The sequence below is a fragment of the Labrus mixtus genome, chromosome 14, assembly GCF_963584025.1.
Source record: "Labrus mixtus chromosome 14, fLabMix1.1, whole genome shotgun sequence".
Taxonomy (NCBI): domain Eukaryota; kingdom Metazoa; phylum Chordata; class Actinopteri; order Labriformes; family Labridae; genus Labrus; species Labrus mixtus.
Window position 1 is genome coordinate 21,204,961 of NC_083625.1, and position 19,069 is coordinate 21,224,029.

Genomic DNA, 19,069 nt, shown 5'->3' on the forward strand with positions numbered 1-19,069 from the left:
TTCAGATATCTGAAATGCAATTCTTATCTGTAATTACATTCTTACGTGTAACAATTCCAGGTCAAGATATCAATAATGTAATTTTGACTATAGGAATTGCATTTTAGATATATGGAATTAATTTATGATATCTGTAATTTTTGAACAATTGTAGATATGAGAATTGAGTTGTAGATGTCATGAATTAGAATTGTGACATGTCAAAATGTCATTATGGATATGTGGACTTTGAATTACAACATGTAAAAATTGAATTACATATTTGTTTAATTCAATTTGAATAGAAGTCAATGGCTCAAGCTGACTAGTTGTAATTTAAGTTACAGATATCTACAATGAACATTTCCACTAGTAAAAAAGGAATTGTAAATATCGGTAACACTTTACATTAAGGTGCTTGTAATAAGCATTAAAGGTCCCATATTATGCCTTTTCTGGTTTTATATGCCCTTTAGTGTGTTTCCAAGTGTCCTGTGCATGTTTAGGCACATCTATGTGCAAAAATTCAAAGTCCGCGGAAACGCGGCTTCTCCTACGTCCTCCTGTTAGCTGTAGCATTAGCTGCATGTAACGCTCGGTTCTAGCCCCCCTCGATAAAAATTTGTCAGTGCGGCGTCATTGTCAGTGTGAGATCACTGATCTAAGCCCATTGGCTCGTTGTGGCAAGCCCTGCAGCTTATGTTGAAATTTCCGAGAAGCGTGCTGAGCAACTGACCAATAACGACAGAGCGGATCAGCAGACCAATCAGAGCAGACTTGGCCCCGTGGGGTCTAACAGTGTGGGCACAGCAGAGCGTAGCTGACAGACTCAGAGCGTAGAGGGAGCAAGGAGGAGCAGTACATGAAAACAGACACTTTTTTCGAACTTTAGCTATTGTGAACGTACAAAAGTAGGTACATAGATTAAATATACAAACCCCAAAAAGGGCATAATATGGGCTCTAAGTCAGGTAATAAGTCACTTATAAGTCACTTATAAGACCTTATTAGATTCTTATTAACACAAATAAGACTATATAAGTGTTAATATAGGCATAATTAACGCATTTATGATGTCATGTTAATTAAACTATAAATTAATTCATAATTGGCTTGTAAGATATTAATTAACACGAAGAAACTTGTTTATAGACCACTTATCAACATTCATAAGATGTTTATTGACATTGATAAGACTTTATTAGGTTCATATTAATGCCTTATAAAGGTTAATAAATACTTTATTATGCACTTATTAAGAGTTAATAAAGCTCCTCTGCAGGTACTGGATCTAAAGGAGGAACACTACTTATAAAGGTTAATAAATACTTTAATATGCTCTTATTAAGAGTTAATAAAGCTCCTCTGCAGGTACTGGATCTAAAGTGGGTACACTACTTATAAAGGTTAATAAATACTTTATTCTGTACTTATTAACAGCTCAGTGGGAACAGGGTCCAACTCTCAAGTAAACGCAGAAACAAAAAGGAAGTCTATTGAACTTCCACTCAAACAGTTTTTGGAAAAAAAAATGCTTCTACAAATACAAGTATTATCTTTAATGTTAACTGTAAACAACATTATGAAAACATTTGATGTGTCATAGCTACCAACATATCTGATCAAATTCCGGGAAAAAGCATAGTTGTTTTTAACCCATGTTACTGTAAATAAAGTGTTGAAGGTGGACAAACATCAGAAGACTAGGACACCTGGAGCCCAAGGTCTGAATACCAGTCAAGAGAAGCACACAGGAATACATTTTCAAACTTTATATGTAAGGAACACAAATATTGCAGGTCAAGATTACAATGTACAATTTACTAATGCAATTAACAACTAAATTAATAAAGTGTGCACATGAAATAAAACAAACATTTGAAGTGTCTAAGCCCAATCTTTTTAGTTGGGGTTCAATCCAGGTGTGTGTTTCTGTTTAATCTGTGTTTCTGTGCTCTATGAAGTAGCGAAGGAAGTTCTTCCTTAGAAACAGTCTTCTTAATCCCACTTGAGGTCTCGAAGGTGGGGCTCACTATCCAGTTAGCTGCTATCAGTTCTATGGTGGATGCTCTTGTCAATGGATGGTCTTCTGGATGAGCCCAAAATCCGCCTTTTACCAAAACCAAAAGTCACACTACCTCTATGAAGATAAACATGCACGTCAGCATCCTCAACACAGGCTTCATCTCAATTTAAGCATTTAGCATTTAAAATTATTATTATAGTATTAAAATAACATCTGTTTTTATTCACTATTTTCCATTAGCTCTGTTGTACTACAAAAAAGGTTAAAGATTTTCTTTATCAATTTACTGTTGAGCTTTTTATTGATTAGACAACATAGGACACTTTACTGTAATAACTGTACGATGAAACACTGAAGTTCTGTGTGAGAGACTCCACAAAAGAGAGTGAAATTAATAAAAGAGGAAAAACTTTCATCATAACTTGCATTAAACTATTCCTATCTATTGCATCAATCCCACTACCTCTCTCATGCTAGGCGAGCGCCATTTGAGCTAATTCCCCTATGAACATGGCTTCACGGCACTGCAGCAACGTGGGTTAGATAAAGGAAAATGTTAAGTTATAACAAGATTTTCACTGGGGATGATACAAACTTAAGATGCAAAGGAAAAGCCATGTGGAGAAAGTGGGCATCTATCCGACTACCTCTTGCATGCTAAGCGAGCGCTCCACCATTTGTGCTAATTCCCCTGTGAACATGGCTTCCTGGCACGGGTTAGTGGTGTAAAGCGGTTCGTGAGAGTTATTGGCATATCGCTGCGGAGCTGGAGAAGGGGAATCCCAGCTGATAGATGCCCCACAGAGAGTGTGTGAAAAATCTGTAGCACCCCCCACGGACACAGGAGGAAGCACCAGAAATAAAAGAAATGAACAAAAACAATCTAAAAACAAGAGCTAAAAACCAGGAGCTAAAATGGAGGACAAACAGGTGTGTTTTAAAATTGGATTAAAAGGTGGAGGAAATGTAAAAAGAGATATAGGAAATAAAAGAAGTAAAAGGAGGAGAGTAAAAGAAGAGCTGTGACTAAAAAGGACCAAGAGGGAGTAGGATTAATGCGGGCATCGATCCAACTACCTCTTGCATGGCTCTACCATTTGTGCTAATTCCCCCGTGAACATGGCTTCCCGGCACTGCATCAACGCAGGTTAGATTAAGGCGATGGACTGCTAATCCATTGTGCTCTGCACTCGTGGGTTTGAAACCCGTCCTCGTCGTTGTGTTGGAATGTTTCTTTGCTTAGATATGGAAAAAAATTTAAAGTTACAACTAGATTTTCACTGGGAATGATGTAAACAAGAACCTTGTGGAGAATGTGGGCATTGATCCCACTACCTCTTGCATGCTAAGCAACAGCTCTACCATTTGAGGTAATTCCCACTTGAACACTGCTTACAAGCACCACAGAAACACAGGTTAGATAAAGCAAAATGTTAAGTTATGACAAGATTTTCACTGGGGATGATGCAAATGTATGATGCTAAGGATAGACTGCTAATCCATTGTGCTCTGCACGCGTGGGTTGGAATCCCATCCTCGTTGTCGTGTTGGAATGTTTCTTTGCTTAGATATGGAAAAAAATGTAAAGTTACAACAAGATTTTCACTGGGAATGATGTAAACGAGAACCTTGTGGAGAATGTGGGCGTTGATCCCACTACCTCTTGCATGGCTCTACCATTTGTGCTAATTCCCCTGTGAACATGGCTTCCTGAAACTGCATCAACGCAGGTTAGATTCCGCATGATCATCTTATGATAACACTGTCTTTTGTCTTGTCCTAATATCAGTTTTGGGTGACGAGGTGGCCGAGTGGTTAAGGCGATAGACTGCTAATCCATTGTGCTCTGCACGCGTGGGTTCAAATCCCATCCTCGTCGTCATGTTGGAATGTTTCTTTGCTTAGATATGGAAAAAAATGTAAAGTTACAACAAGATTTTCACTGGGAATGATGTAAAAGAGAACCTTGAGGAGAATATGGGCATTGAGCCCACTACCTCTCGCATGCTAAGCAAGCGCTCTACCATTTGAGCTAATTCCCCTTTGAACACTGCTTACCGGCACCGCAGAAACACAGGTTAGATAAAGCAAAATGTTAAGTTATGACAAGATTTTCACTGGGGATGATGCAAACGTATGATGCTGAGGATAGACTGCTAATCCATTGTGCTCTGCACGCGTGGGTTGGAATCCCATCCTCGTTGTCGTGTTGGAATGTTTCTTTGCTTAGATATGGAAAAAATGTAAAATTACAACAAGATTTTCACTGGGAATGATGTAAACAAGAACCTTGTGGAGAATGTGGGCATTGATCCCACTACCTCTCGCATGCTAAGCAACAGCTCTACCATTTGAGCTAATTCCCACTTGAACACTGCTTACAAGCACCACAGAAACACAGGTTAGATAAAGCAAAATGTTAAGTTATGACAAGATTTTCACTGGGGATGATGCAAACGTATGATGCTAAGGATAGACTGCTAATCCATTGTGCTCTGCACGCGTGGGTTCGAATTCCATCCTCGTTGTCGTGTTGGAATGTTTCTTTGCTTAGATATGGAAAAAAATGTAAAGTTACAACAAGATTTTCACTGGCAATGATGTAAACGAGAACCTTGTGGAGAATGTTGCATTGATCCCACTACCTCTTGCATGGCTCTACCATTTGTGCTAATTCCCCTGTGAACATGGCTTCCTGAAACTGCATCAACGCAGGTTAGATTCCGCATGAACATCTTCTTATGATAACACTGTCTTTTGTCTTGTCCTAATACCAGTTTTGGGTGACAAGGTGGCCGAGTGGTTAAGGCAATGGACTGCTAATCCATTGTGCTCTGCAAGCGTGGGATTGAATCCCATGCTCGTCGTAGTGTTGGAATGTTTCTTTGCTTAGATATGGAAAAAAATGTAAAGTTACAACAAGATTTTCACTGGAAATGATGTAAACTTAAGATGCAAAGGAGAACCTTGTGGAGAATGTGGGCATCAATCCCACTACCTCTGACATACTAAGCAAGAGCTCTACCATCTGAGCTACTTCCCCTTCGAACATGGCCTACAAGCACCACAGAAACACAGGTTAGATAAAGCAAAGTGTTAAGTTACAACAAGATTTTCACTGGGGATGATGTAAACTTAAGATGCTAAGGATAGACTGCTAATCCATTGTGCTCTGCACGCGTGGGTTCGAATCCCATCCTCGTCGTCGTGTTGGAATATTTGTTTGCTTAGATATGGAAAAAAATGTAAAGTTACAACAAGATTTCCACTGGGAATGATGTAAACAAGAACCTTGTGGAGAATGTGGGCATTGATCCCACTACCTCTCGCATGCTAAGCAAGCGCTCTACCATTTGAGCTAATTCCCCTTTGAACACTGCTTACTGGCACTGCAGAAACACAGGTTAGATAAAGCAAAATGTTAAGTTATGAAAAGATTTTCAGTGGGGATGATGCAAACGTAAGATGCTGAGGATAGACTGCTAATCCATTGTGCTCTGCACGCGTTGGTTCGAATCCCATCCTCGTCGTCGTGTTGGAATGTTTCTTTGCTTAGATATGGAAAAAAATGTAATGTGACAACAAGATTTTCACTGGGAATGATGTAAACAAGAACCTTGCGGAGAATGTGGGCATTGATCCCACTGCCTCTCGCAGGCTAAGCAAGCACTCTACCATTTGAGCTAATTCCCCTTTGAACACCGCTTACCGGCACCACAGAAACACAGGTTAGATAAAGCAAAATATTAACTTATGACAAGATTTTCACTGGGGATAATGTAAACGTAAGATGCTAAGGATAGACTGCTAATCCATTGTGCTCTGCATGCGTGGGTTCGAATCCCATCCTCGTCGTCGTGTTGGAATATGTGTTTGCTTGGATATGGAAAAAAATGTAAAGTTACAACAAGATTTTCACTGGGAATGATGTAAATGAGAACCTTGTGGAGAATGTGGGAATTTCTCCCACTACCTCTCGCATGCTAAGCAAGCGCTCTACCATTTGAGCTAATTCCCCTTTGAAGAATTCTTATTGGCACTGCAGAAACACAGGTTAGATAAGGCAAAATGTTAAGTTATGACAAGATTTTCAGTGGGGATGATGCAATCGTAAGATGCTGAGGATAGACTGCTAATCCATTGTGCTCTGCACGCGTGGGTTCGAATCCCATCCTCGTCGTCGTGTTGGAATGTTTCTTTGCTTAGATATGGAAAAAAATGTAAAGTTACAACAAGATTTTCACTGGGAATTATGTAAACTTCAGATGCAAAGGAGAACCTTGTGGAGAATGTGGGCATTGATCCCACTACCTCTGATATACTAAGCAAGAGCTATACCATTTGAGCTAATTCCCCTTTGAACATGGCTTACAAGCACCACAGAAACACAGGTTAGATAAAGCAAAATGATAAGTTATGACAAGATTTTCACTGGGGATGATGTAAACGAGAACCTTGTGGAGAATGTGGGCATTGATCCCACTACCTCTTGCATGGCTCTACCATTTGTGCTAATTCCCCTGTGATCATGGCTTCCTGACACTGCATCAACGCGTGTTAGATTCCGCATGATCAGTTTCTTATGATAACATTGTCTTGTGTCTTGTCCTGATAACAGTTTTGGGTGACGAGGTGGCCGAGTGGTTAAGTCGATGGACTGCTAATCCATTGTGCTCTGCATGCGTGGGTTCGAATCCCGTCCTCGTCGTCGTGTTGGATATTTGTTTGACAACATCTTTAACCCTACTTATCAACATTTGGACTGGGGATGACCTTGGCTCAAGGTCTAAAGTAGAGTCTTGTGGAGAATGTGGGCATCGATCCAACTACCTCTTGCATGGGTCTATCATTTGTGCTAATTCCCCTGTGAACATGGATTCCTGGCACTGCATCAACGCAGGTTAGATTCCACATGATCATCTTCTTATGATAACACTGTCTTTAACCCTTCTTATCAACATTTGGACTAGGGATGACCTTGGCTCAAGGTCTAAAGTATAGTCTTGTGGAGAATGTGGTCATCGATCCAACTACCTCTTGCATGGGTCTACCATTTGTGCTAATTCCCCTGTGAACATGGCTTCCTGGCACTGCATCAACGCAGGTTAGATTCTGCATGATCGTCTTATGATAACACTGTCTTTCGTCTTGTCCTGATATCAGTTTTGGGTGACGAGGTGGCCGAGTGGTTAAGGCGATGGACTGCTAATCCATTGTGCTCTGCACGCGTGGGTTCGAATCCCATCCTCGTCGTTGTGTTGGAATGTTTCTTTGCTTAGATATGGAAAAAAATGTAAAGTTACAACAAGATTTTCACTGGAAATGATGTAAACAAGAACCTTGTGGAGAATGTGGGCATTGATCCCACTACCTCTCGCATGCTAAGCAAGCGCTCTACCATTTGAGCTAATTCCCCTTTGAAGACTTCTTATCGGCACCGCAGAAACACAGGTTAGATAAGGCAAAATGTTACGTTATGACAAGATTTTCACTGGGTATGATGCAAACATAAGATGCTAAGGATAGACTGCTAATCCATTGTGCTCTGCACGCGTGGGTTCGAATCCCATCCTCGTCGTCGTGTTGGAATGTTTCTTTGCTTAGATATGGAAAAAAATGTAAAGTTACAACAAGATTTTCACTGGGAATGATGTAAACTTAAGATGCAAAGGAGAACCTTGTGGAGAATGTGGGCATTGATACCAGTACCTCTCGCATGCTAAGCAAGCGCTCTACCATTTGAGCTAATTCCCCTTTGAAGACTTCATGTCGGCACCGCAGAAACACAGGTTAGATAAAGCAAAATGTTAACTTATGACAAGATTTTCACTGGGGATGATGCAAACATAAGATGCTAAGGATAGACTGCTAATCCATTGTGCTCTGCACGCGTGGGTTCGAATCCCATCCTCGTCGTTGTGTTGGAATGTTTCTTTGCTTAGATATGGAAAAAAATGTAAAGTTACAACAAGATTTTCACTGGGAATGATGTAAATGAGAACCTTGTGGAAAATATGGGCATTGATCCTACTACCTCTCGCATGCTAAGCAAGCGCTCTACCATTTGAGCTAATTCCCCTTTGAAGTCTTCTTATCTGCACCGCAGAAACACAGGTTAGATGAGGCAAAATGTTAAGTTCTGACAAGATTTTCAGTGGGGATGATGTAAACTTAAGATGCAAAAGAGAACCTTGTGGAGAATGTGGGCATCGATCCCACTACCTCTCGCATGCTAAGCGAGCGCTCTACCATTTGAGCTAATTCCCCTGTTAACATGGCTTCCTGGCACAGCTACAATGTGGGTTAGATAAAGCAAAATGTTAAGTTATGACAAGATTTTCACTGGGGATGATGCAAACGTAAGATGCTAAGGATAGACTGCTAATCCATTGTGCTGTGCACACGTGGGTTCGAATCCCATCCTCGTCGCCGTGTTGGAATGTTTCTTTGCTTAGATATGGAAAAAAATGTAAAGTTACAACAAGATTTTCACTGGAAATGATGTAAATGAGAACCTTGTGGAGAATATGGGCATTGATCCCACTACCTCTCGCATGCTAAGCAAGCGCTCTACCATTTGAGCTAATTCCCCTTTGAACACTGCTTACTGGCACCGCAGACACACAGGTTAGATAAAGCAAACTGTTAAGTTATGACAAGATTTTCACTGGGGATGATGCAAACGTAAGATGCTAAGGATAGACTGCTAATCCATTGTGCTCTGCACGCATGGGTTCGAATCCCATCCTCGTCGTCGTGTTGGAATGTTTCTTTGCTTAGATATGGAAAAAAATCTAATGTTACAACAAGATTTTCACTGGGCATGATGTAAACAAGAACCTTGTGGAGAATGTGGGCATTGATCCCACTGTCTCTCGCATGCTAAACAAGCGCTCTACCATTTGAGCTAATTCCCCTTTGAACATTGCTTACCGGCACCACAGAAACACAGGTTAGATAAAGCAAAATCTTAAGTTATGACAAGATTTTCACTGGGGATGATGCAAACGTAAGATGCTAAGGATAGACTGCTAATCCATTGTGCTCTGCATGCGTGGGTTCGAATCCCATCCTCGTCGTCGTGTTGGAATGTTTCTTTGCTTAGATATGGAAAAAAATCTAATGTTACAACAAGATTTTCACTGGGCATGATGTAAACAAGAACCTTGTGGAGAATGTGGGCATTGATCCCACTGTCTCTCGCATGCTAAGCAAGCGCTCTACCATTTGAGCTAATTCCCCTTTGAACATTGCTTACCGGCACCACAGAAACACAGGTTAGATAAAGCAAAATCTTAAGTTATGACAAGATTTTCACTGGGGATGATGCAAACGTAAGATGCTAAGGATAGACTGCTAATCCATTGTGCTCTGCATGCGTGGGTTCGAATCCCATCCTCGTCGTCGTGTTGGAATATTTGTTTGCTTGGATATGGAAAAAAATTTAAAGTTACAACAAGATTTTCACTGGGAATGATGTAAATGAGAACCTTGTGGAAAATATGGGCATTGATACCACTACCTCTCGCATGCTAAGCAAGCGCTCTACCATTTGAGCTAATTCCCATTTGAAGACTTCTTATCGGCACCGCAGAAACACAGGTTAGATAAGGCAAAATGTTACGTTATGACAAGATTTTCAGTGGGGATGATGTAAACTTAAGATGCAAAAGAGAACCTTGTGGAGAATGTGGGCATCGATCCCACTACCTCTCGCATGCTAAGCGAGCACTCTACCATTTGAGCTAATTCCCCTTTGAACATGGCTTCCTGGCACTGCATCAACGCAGGTTAGATTCCGCATGATCATCTTCTTATGATAACACTGTCTTTCGTCTTGTCCTGATATCAGTTTTGGGTGAGGAGGTGGACAAGTGGTTAAGGCGTTGGACTACTAATCAATTGTGCTCTGCACGCGTGGGTTCGAATCCCATCCTCGTCGTTGTGTTGGAATGTTTCTTTGCTTAGATATGGAAAAAAATGTGATGTTACAACAAGATTTTCACTGGGAATGATGTAAACAAGAACCTTGTGGAGAATGTGGGCATTGATCCCACTACCTCTCGCATGCTAAGCAAGCGCTCTACCATTTGAGCTAATTCCCCTTTGAACATTGCTTACCGGCACCACAGAAACACAGGTTAGATAAAGCAAAATGTTAAGTTATGACAAGATTTTCACTGGGGATGATGCAAACGTAAGATGCTAAGGATAGACTGCTAATCCATTGTGCTCTGCATGCGTGGGTTCGAATCCCACCTCGTCGTCGTGTTGGAATATTTGTTTGCTTGGATATGGAAAAAAATTTAAAGTTACAACAAGATTTTCACTGGGAATGATGCAAATGAGAACCTTATCGAGAATGTGGGTATTGATCCCACTACCTCGCGCATGCTAAGCAAGCGCTCTACCATTTGAGCTAATTCCCCTTTGAACACTGCTTACCGGCACCACAGAAACACAGGTTAGATAAAGCAAAATGTTAACTTATGACAAGATTTTCACTGGGGATGATGCAAACGTAAGATGCTAAGGATAGACTGCTAATCCATTGTGCTCTGCATGCGTGGGTTCGAATCCCATCCTCGTCGTCGTGTTGGAATGTTTCTTTGCTTAGATATGGAAAAAAATGTAAAGTTACAACAAGATTTTCATTGGGAATGATGTAAATGAGAACCTTGTGGAAAATATGGGCATTGATCCTACTACCTCTCACATGCTAAGCAAGCACTCTACCATTTGAGCTAATTCCCCTTTGAAGACTTCTTATCTGCACCGCAGAAACACAGGTTAGATGAGGCAAAATGTTAAGTTATGACAAGATTTTCACTGGGAATGATGTAAACTTAAGATGCAAAGAAGAACCTTGTGGAGAATGTGGGCATTGATCCCACTACCTCTCACATGCTAAGCAAGCGCTCTACCATTTGAGCTAATTCCCCTTTGAAGACTTCTTATCGGCACCGCAGAAACACAGGTTAGATAAGGCAAAATGTTACGTTATGACAAGATTTTCACTGGGTATGATGCAAACGTAAGATGTTAAGGATAGACTGCTAATCCATTGTGCTCTGCATGCGTGGGTTCGAATCCCATCCTCGTCGTCGTGTTGGAATGTTTCTTTGCTTAGATATGGAAAAAAATGTAGTTACAACAAGATTTTCACTGGGAATGATGTAAACTTAAGATGCAAAGGAGAACCTTGTGGAGAATGTGGGCATTGATACCAGTACCTCTCGCATGCTAAGCAAGCGCTCTACCATTTGAGCTAATTCCCCTTTGAAGACTTCATGTCGGCACCGCAGAAACACAGGTTAGATAAAGCAAAATGTTACGTTATGACAAGATTTTCACTGGGGATGATGCAAACATAAGATGCTAAGGATAGACTGCTAATCCATTGTGCTCTGCACGCGTGGGTTCGAATCCCATCCTCGTCGTTGTGTTGGAATGTTTCTTTGCTTAGATATGGAAAAAAATGTAAAGTTACAACAAGATTTTCACTGGGAATGATGTAAATGAGAACCTTGTGGAAAATATGGGCATTGATCCTACTACCTCTCGCATGCTAAGCAAGCGCTCTACCATTTGAGCTAATTCCCCTTTGAAGACTTCTTATCGGCACCGCAGAAACACAGGTTAGATGAGGCAAAATGTTAAGTTATGACAAGATTTTCACTGGGAATGATGTAAACTTAAGATGTTAAGGATAGACTGCTAATCCATTGTGCTCTGCATGCGTGGGTTCGAATCCCATCCTCGTCGTCGTGTTGGAATGTTTCTTTGCTTAGATATGCAAAAAAATGTAAAGTTACAACAAGATTTTCACTGGGAATGATGTAAACTTAAGATGCAAAGGAGAACCTTGTGGAGAATGTGGGCATTGATACCAGTACCTCTCGCATGCTAAGCAAGCGCTCTACCATTTGAGCTAATTCCCCTTTGAAGACTTCATGTCGGCACCGCAGAAACACAGGTTAGATAAAGCAAAATGTCAAGTTATGACAAGATTTTCACTGGGGATGATGCAAACATAAGATGCTAAGGATAGACTGCTAATCCATTGTGCTCTGCACGCGTAGGTTTGAATCCCATCCTCGTCGTTGTGTTGGAATGTTTCTTTGCTTAGATATGGAAAAAAATGTGATGTTACAACAAGATTTTCACTGGGAATGATGTAAACAAGAACCTTGTGGAGAATGTGGGCATTGATCCCACTACCTCTCGCATGCTAAGCAAGCGCTCTACCATTTGAGCTAATTCCCCTTTGAAGTCTTCTTATCTGCACCGCAGAAACACAGGTTAGATGAGGCAAAATGTTAAGTTATGACAAGATTTTCACTGGGGATGATGTAAACTTAAGATGCAAAAGAGAACCTTGTGGAGAATGTGGGCATCGATCCCACTACCTCTCGCATGCTAAGCGAGCGCTCTACCATTTGAGCTAATTCCCCTGTTAACATGGCTTCCTGGCACAGCTACAATGTGGGTTAGATAAAGCAAAATGTTAAGTTATGACAAGATTTTCACTGGGGATGATGCAAACGTAAGATGCTAAGGATAGACTGCTAATCCATTGTGCTGTGCACACGTGGGTTCGAATCCCATCCTCGTCGCCGTGTTGGAATGTTTCTTTGCTTAGATATGGAAAAAAATGTAAAGTTACAACAAGATTTTCACTGGAAATGATGTAAATGAGAACCTTGTGGAGAATATGGGCATTGATCCCACTGTCTCTCGCATGCTAAACAAGCGCTCTACCATTTGAGCTAATTCCCCTTTGAACTTTGCTTACCGGCACCACAGAAACACAGGTTAGATAAAGCAAAATCTTAAGTTATGACAAGATTTTCACTGGGGATGATGCAAACGTAAGATGCTAAGGATAGACTGCTAATCCATTGTGCTCTGCATGCGTGGGTTCGAATCCCATCCTCGTCGTCGTGTTGGAATGTTTCTTTGCTTAGATATGGAAAAAAATCTAATGTTACAACAAGATTTTCACTGGGCATGATGTAAACAAGAACCTCGTGGAGAATGTGGGCATTGATCCCACTGTCTCTCGCATGCTAAGCAAGCGCTCTACCATTTGAGCTAATTCCCCTTTGAACATTGCTTACTGGCACCACAGAAACACAGGTTAGATAAAGCAAAATGTTAACTTATGACAAGATTTTCACTGGGGATGATGCAAACGTAAGATGCTAAGGATAGACTGCTAATCCATTGTGCTCTGAATGCGTGGGTTCGAATCCCATCCTCGTCGTCGTGTTGGAATATTTGTTTGCTTGGATATGGAAAAAAATGTAAAGTTACAACAAGATTTTCACTGGGAATGATCTAATTGAGAACCTTATTGAGAATGTGGATATTGATCCCACTACCTCTCGCATGCTAAGCAAGCGCTCTACCATTTGAGTTCATTCCCCTTTGAACACTGCTTACCGGCACCACAGAAACACAGGTTAGATAAAGCAAAATGTTAACTTATGACAAGATTTTCACTGGGGATGATGCAAACGTAAGATGCTAAGGATAGACTGCTAGTCCATTGTGCTCTGCACGCGTGGGTTCGAATCCCATCCTCGTCGTCGTGTTGGAATGTTTCTTTGCTTAGATATGGAAAAAAATGTAAAGTTACAACAAGATTTTCACTGGGAATGATGTAAACTTAAGATGCAAAGGAGAACCTTGTGGAGAATGTGGGCATTGATACCATTACCTCTCGCATGCTAAGCAAGCACTCTACCATTTGAGCTAATTCCCCTTTGAAGACTTCTTTTGGCACTGCAGAAACACAGGTTAGATAAGGCAAAATGTTACGTTATGACAAGATTTTCACTGGGTATGATGCAAACTGAAGATGCTAAGGCTAGATTGCTAATCCATTGTGCTCTGCATGCGTGGGTTCGAATCCCATCCTCGTCGTCGTGTTGGATATTTGTTTGACAACATCTTTAACCCTTCTTATCAACATTTGGACTAGGGATGACCTTGGCTCAAGGTCTAAAGTAGAATCTTGTGGAGAATGTGGGCATCGATCCAACTACCTCTTGCATGGGTCTACCATTTGTGCTAATTCCCCTGTGAACATGGCTTCCTGGCACTACATCAACGCAGGTTAGATTCTGCATGATCATCTTCTTATGATAACACTGTGTTTCGTCTTGTCCTGATATCAGTTTTGGGTGACGAGGTGGCCGAGTGGTTAAGGTGATGGACTGCTAATCCATTGTGCTCTGCACGCGTGGGTTCGAATCCCATCCTCGTCATCATGTTGGAATGTTTCTTTGCTTAGATATGGAAAAAAATGTAAAGTTACAACAAGATTTTCACTGGGAATGATGTAAACGAGAACCTTGTGGAAAATATGGGCATTGATCCCACTACCTCTCGCATGCTAAGCAAGCGCTCTACCATTTGAGCTAATTCCCCTTTGAACACTGCTTACCGGCACCACAGAAACACAGGTTAGATAAAGCAAAATGTTAAGTTATGACAAGATTTTCACTGGGGATGATGCAAACGTAAGATGCTAAGGATAGACTGCTAATCCATTGTGCTCTGCACACGTAGGTTTGAATCCCATCCTCGTCGTTGTGTTGGAATGTTTCTTTGCTTAGATATGGAAAAAGATGTGATGTTACAACAAGATTTTCACTGGGAATGATGTAAACAAGAACCTTGTGGAGAATGTGGGCATTGATCCCACTACCTCTCGCATGCTAAGCAAGCGCTCTACCATTTGAGCTAATTCCCCTTTGAACATTGCTTACTGGCACCACAGAACCACAGGTTAGATAAAGCAAAATGTTAACTTATGACAAGATTTTCACTGGGGATGATGCAAACGTAAGATGCTAAGGATAGACTGCTAATCCATTGTGCTCTGCATGCGTGGGTTCGAATCCCATCCTCGTCGTCGTGTTGGAATATTTGTTTGCTTGGATATGGAAAAAAATGTAAAGTTACAACAAGATTTTCACTGGGAATGATGTAATTGAGAACCTTATTGAGAATGTGGGTATTGATCCCACTACCTCTCGCATGCTAAGCAAGCGCTCTACCATTTGAGTTAATTCCCCTTTGAACACTGTTTACTGGCACCACAGAAACACAGGTTAGATAAAGCAAAATGTTAACTTATGACAAGATTTTCACTGGGGATGATGCAAACGTAAGATGCTAAGGATAGACTGCTAATCCATTGTGCTCTGCATGCGTGGGTTCTAATCCCATCCTCGTCGTCGTGTTGGAATGTTTCTTTGCTTAGATATGGAAAAAAATGTAAAGTTACAACAAGATTTTCACTGGGAATGATGTAAACTTAAGATGCAAAGGAGAACCTTGTGGAGAATGTGGGCATTGATACCATTACCTCTCGCATGCTAAGCAAGCGCTCTACCATTTGAGCTAATTCCCCTTTGAAGACTTCTTTTGGCACTGCAGAAACACAGGTTAGATAAGGCAAAATGTTACGTTATGACAAGATTTTCACTGGGGATGATGCAAACGTAAGATGCTAAGGATAGACTGCTAATCCATTGTGCTCTGCACACGTAGGTTTGAATCCCATCCTCGTCGTTGTGTTGGAATGTTTCTTTGCTTAGATATGGAAAAAAATGTGATGTTACAACAAGATTTTCACTGGGAATGATGTAAACAAGAACCTTGTGGAGAAGGTGGGCATTGATCCCACTACCTCTCGCATGCTAAGCAAGCGCTCTACCATTTGAGCTTATTCCCCTTTGAACATTGCTTACTGGCACCACAGAAACACAGGTTAGATAAAGCAAAATGTTAACTTATGACAAGATTTTCACTGGGGATGATGCAAACGTAAGATGCTAAGGATAGACTGCTAATCCATTGTGCTCTGCACGCGTGGGTTCGAATCCCATCCTCGTCGTTGTGTTGGAATGTTTCTTTGCTTAGATATGGAAAAAAATGTAAAGTTACAACAGGATTTTCACTGGAAATGATGTAAATGAGAACCTTGTGGAGAATACGGGCATTGATCCCACTACCTCTCGCATGCTAAGCAAGCACTCTATCATTTGAGCTAATTCCCCTTTGAACACTGCTTACCGGCACGGCAGAAACACAGGTTAGATAAAGCAAAATGTTAAGTTATGACAAGATTTTCACTGGGGATGATGCAAACGTAAGATGCTAAGGATAGACTGCTAGTCCATTGTGCTCTGCACGCGTGGGTTCGAATCCCATCCTCGTCGTCGTGTCGGAATGTTTCTTTGCTTAGATATGGAAAAAAATGTAAAGTTACAACAAGATTTTCACTGGGAATGATGTAAACTTAAGATGCAAAGGAGAACCTTGTGGAGAATGTGGGCATTGATACCATTACCTTTCGCATGCTAAGCAAGCGCTCTACCATTTGAGCTAATTCCCCTTTGAAGACTTCTTTTGGCACTGCAGAAACACAGGTTAGATAAGGCAAAATGTTACGTTATGACAAGATTTTCACTGGGTATGATGCAAACTGAAGATGCTAAGGCTAGATTGCTAATCCATTGTGCTCTGCATGCGTGGGTTCGAATCCCATCCTCGTCGTCGTGTTGGATATTTGTTTGACAACATCTTTAACCCTTCTTATCAACATTTGGACTAGGGATGACCTTGGCTCAAGGTCTAAAGTAGAATCTTGTGGAGAATGTGGGCATCGATCCAACTACCTCTTGCATGGGTCTACCATTTGTGCTAATTCCCCTGTGAACATGGCTTCCTGGCACTGCATCAACGCAGGTTAGATTCTGCATGATCATCTTCTTATGATAACACTGTCTTTCGTCTTGTCCTGATATCAGTTTTGGGTGACGAGGTGGCCGAGTGGTTAAGGTGATGGACTGCTAATCCATTGTGCTCTGCACGCGTGTGTTCGAATCCCATCCTCGTCGTCATGTTGGAATGTTTCTTTGCTTAGATATGGAAAAAAATGTAAAGTTACAACAAGATTTTCACTGGGAATGATGTAAACGAGAACCTTGTGGAAAATATGGGCATTGATCCCACTACCTCTCGCATGCTAAGCAAGCGCTCTACCATTTGAGCTAATTCCCCTTTGAACACTGCTTACCGGCACCACAGAAACACAGGTTAGATAAAGCAAAATGTTAAGTTATGACAAGATTTTCACTGGGGATGATGCAAACGTAAGATGCTAAGGATAGACTGCTAATCCATTGTGCTCTGCACACGTAGGTTTGAATCCCATCCTCGTCGTTGTGTTGGAATGTTTCTTTGCTTAGATATGGAAAAAAATGTGATGTTACAACAAGATTTTCACTGGGAATGATGTAAACAAGAACCTTGTGGAGAATGTGGGCATTGATCCCACTACCTCTCGCATGCTAAGCAAGCGCTCTACCATTTGAGCTAATTCCCCTTTGAACATTGCTTACTGGCACCACAGAAACACAGGTTAGATAAAGCAAAATGTTAACTTATGACAAGATTTTCACTGGGGATGATGCAAACGTAAGATGCTAAGGATAGACTGCTAATCCATTGTGCTCTGCATGCGTGGGTTCGAATCCCATCCTCGTCGTCGTGTTGGAATATTTGTTTGCTTGGATATGGAAAAAAATGTAAAGTTACAACAAGATTTTCACTGGGAATGATGTAATTGAGAACCTTATTGAGAATGTGGGTATTGATCCCACTACCTCTCGCATGCTAAGCAAGCGCTCTACCATTTGAGTTAATTCCCCTTTGAACACTGCTTACCGGCACCACAGAAACACAGGTTAGATAAAGCAAAATGTTAACTTATGACAAGATTTTCACTGGGGATGATGCAAACGTAAGATGCTAAGGATAGACTGCTAATCCATTGTGCTCTGCACGCGTGGGTTCGAATCCCATCCTCGTCGTCATGTTGGAATGTTTCTTTGCTTAGATATGGAAAAAAATGTAAAGTTACAACAAGATTTTCACTGGGAATGATGTAAACGAGAACCTTGTGGAAAATATGGGCATTGATCCCACTACCTCTCGCATGCTAAGCAAGCGCTCTACCATTTGAGCTAATTCCCCTTTGAACACTGCTTACCGGCACGGCAGAAACACAGGTTAGATAAAGCAAAATGTTAAGTTATGACAAGATTTTCACTGGGGATGATGCAAACGTAAGATGCTAAGGATAGACTGCTAGTCCATTGTGCTCTGCACGCGTGGGTTCGAATCCCATCCTCGTCGTCGTGTCGGAATGTTTCTTTGCTTAGATATGGAAAAAAATGTAAAGTTACAACAAGATTTTCACTGGGAATGATGTAAACTTAAGATGCAAAGGAGAACCTTGTGGAGAATGTGGGCATTGATACCATTACCTCTCGCATGCTAAGCAAGCGCTCTACCATTTGAGCTAATTCCCCTTTGAAGACTTCTTTTGGCACTGCAGAAACACAGGTTAGATAAGGCAAAATGTTACGTTATGACAAGATTTTCACTGGGTATGATGCAAACTGAAGATGCTAAGGCTAGATTGCTAATCCATTGTGCTCTGCATGCGTGGGTTCGAATCCCATCCTCGTCGTCGTGTTGGATATTTGTTTGACAACATCTTTAACCCTTCTTATCAACATTTGGACTAGGGATGACCTTGGCTCAAGGTCTAAAGTAGAATCTTGTGGAGAATGTGGGCATCGATCCAACTACCTCTTGCATGGGTCTACCATTTGTGCTAATTCCCCTGTGAACATGGCTTCCTGGCACTGCATCAACGCAGGTTAGATTCTGCATGATCATCTTCTTATGATAACACTGTCTTTCGTCTTGTCCTGATATCAGTTTTGGGTGACGAGGTGGCCGAGTGGTTAAGGTGATGGACTGCTAATCCATTGTGCTCTGCACGCGTGTGTTCGAATCCCATCCTCGTCGTCATGTTGGAATGTTTCTTTGCTTAGATATGGAAAAAAATGTAAAGTTACAACAAGATTTTCACTGGGAATGATGTAAACTTAAGATGCAAAGGAGAACCTTGTGGAGAATGTGGGCATTGATACCATTACCTCTCGCATGCTAAGCAAGCGCTCTACCATTTGAGCT

The 19,069-nt window shown here is 41.3% G+C and overlaps 10 non-coding genes across 10 annotated transcripts; 7 read left to right on the forward strand and 3 right to left on the reverse strand.

The window, feature by feature from the left end:
• The first annotated feature begins 3,802 nt into the window (after positions 1-3,802).
• Positions 3,803-3,884, forward strand: trnas-gcu (transfer RNA serine (anticodon GCU)). Its single transcript has one exon. It is a non-coding gene; the product is annotated as a tRNA-Ser (tRNA).
• Positions 3,885-4,790: 906 nt separating this feature from the next.
• On the forward strand, positions 4,791-4,872 carry trnas-gcu (transfer RNA serine (anticodon GCU)). The gene has a single exon. It is a non-coding gene; the product is annotated as a tRNA-Ser (tRNA).
• Positions 4,873-6,631: 1,759 nt separating this feature from the next.
• Positions 6,632-6,713, forward strand: trnas-gcu (transfer RNA serine (anticodon GCU)). The gene has a single exon. It is a non-coding gene; the product is annotated as a tRNA-Ser (tRNA).
• A 463-nt stretch (positions 6,714-7,176) lies between these two features.
• Positions 7,177-7,258, forward strand: trnas-gcu (transfer RNA serine (anticodon GCU)). The gene has a single exon. It is a non-coding gene; the product is annotated as a tRNA-Ser (tRNA).
• A 941-nt stretch (positions 7,259-8,199) lies between these two features.
• trnaa-agc (transfer RNA alanine (anticodon AGC)) lies at positions 8,200-8,272 on the reverse strand. The gene has a single exon. It is a non-coding gene; the product is annotated as a tRNA-Ala (tRNA).
• Positions 8,273-9,687: 1,415 nt separating this feature from the next.
• Positions 9,688-9,760, reverse strand: trnaa-agc (transfer RNA alanine (anticodon AGC)). Its single transcript has one exon. It is a non-coding gene; the product is annotated as a tRNA-Ala (tRNA).
• A 2,626-nt stretch (positions 9,761-12,386) lies between these two features.
• trnaa-agc (transfer RNA alanine (anticodon AGC)) lies at positions 12,387-12,459 on the reverse strand. Its single transcript has one exon. It is a non-coding gene; the product is annotated as a tRNA-Ala (tRNA).
• A 1,736-nt stretch (positions 12,460-14,195) lies between these two features.
• On the forward strand, positions 14,196-14,277 carry trnas-gcu (transfer RNA serine (anticodon GCU)). Its single transcript has one exon. It is a non-coding gene; the product is annotated as a tRNA-Ser (tRNA).
• Positions 14,278-16,838: 2,561 nt separating this feature from the next.
• Positions 16,839-16,920, forward strand: trnas-gcu (transfer RNA serine (anticodon GCU)). The gene has a single exon. It is a non-coding gene; the product is annotated as a tRNA-Ser (tRNA).
• A 1,899-nt stretch (positions 16,921-18,819) lies between these two features.
• Positions 18,820-18,901, forward strand: trnas-gcu (transfer RNA serine (anticodon GCU)). Its single transcript has one exon. It is a non-coding gene; the product is annotated as a tRNA-Ser (tRNA).
• Positions 18,902-19,069: the final 168 nt, after the last annotated feature.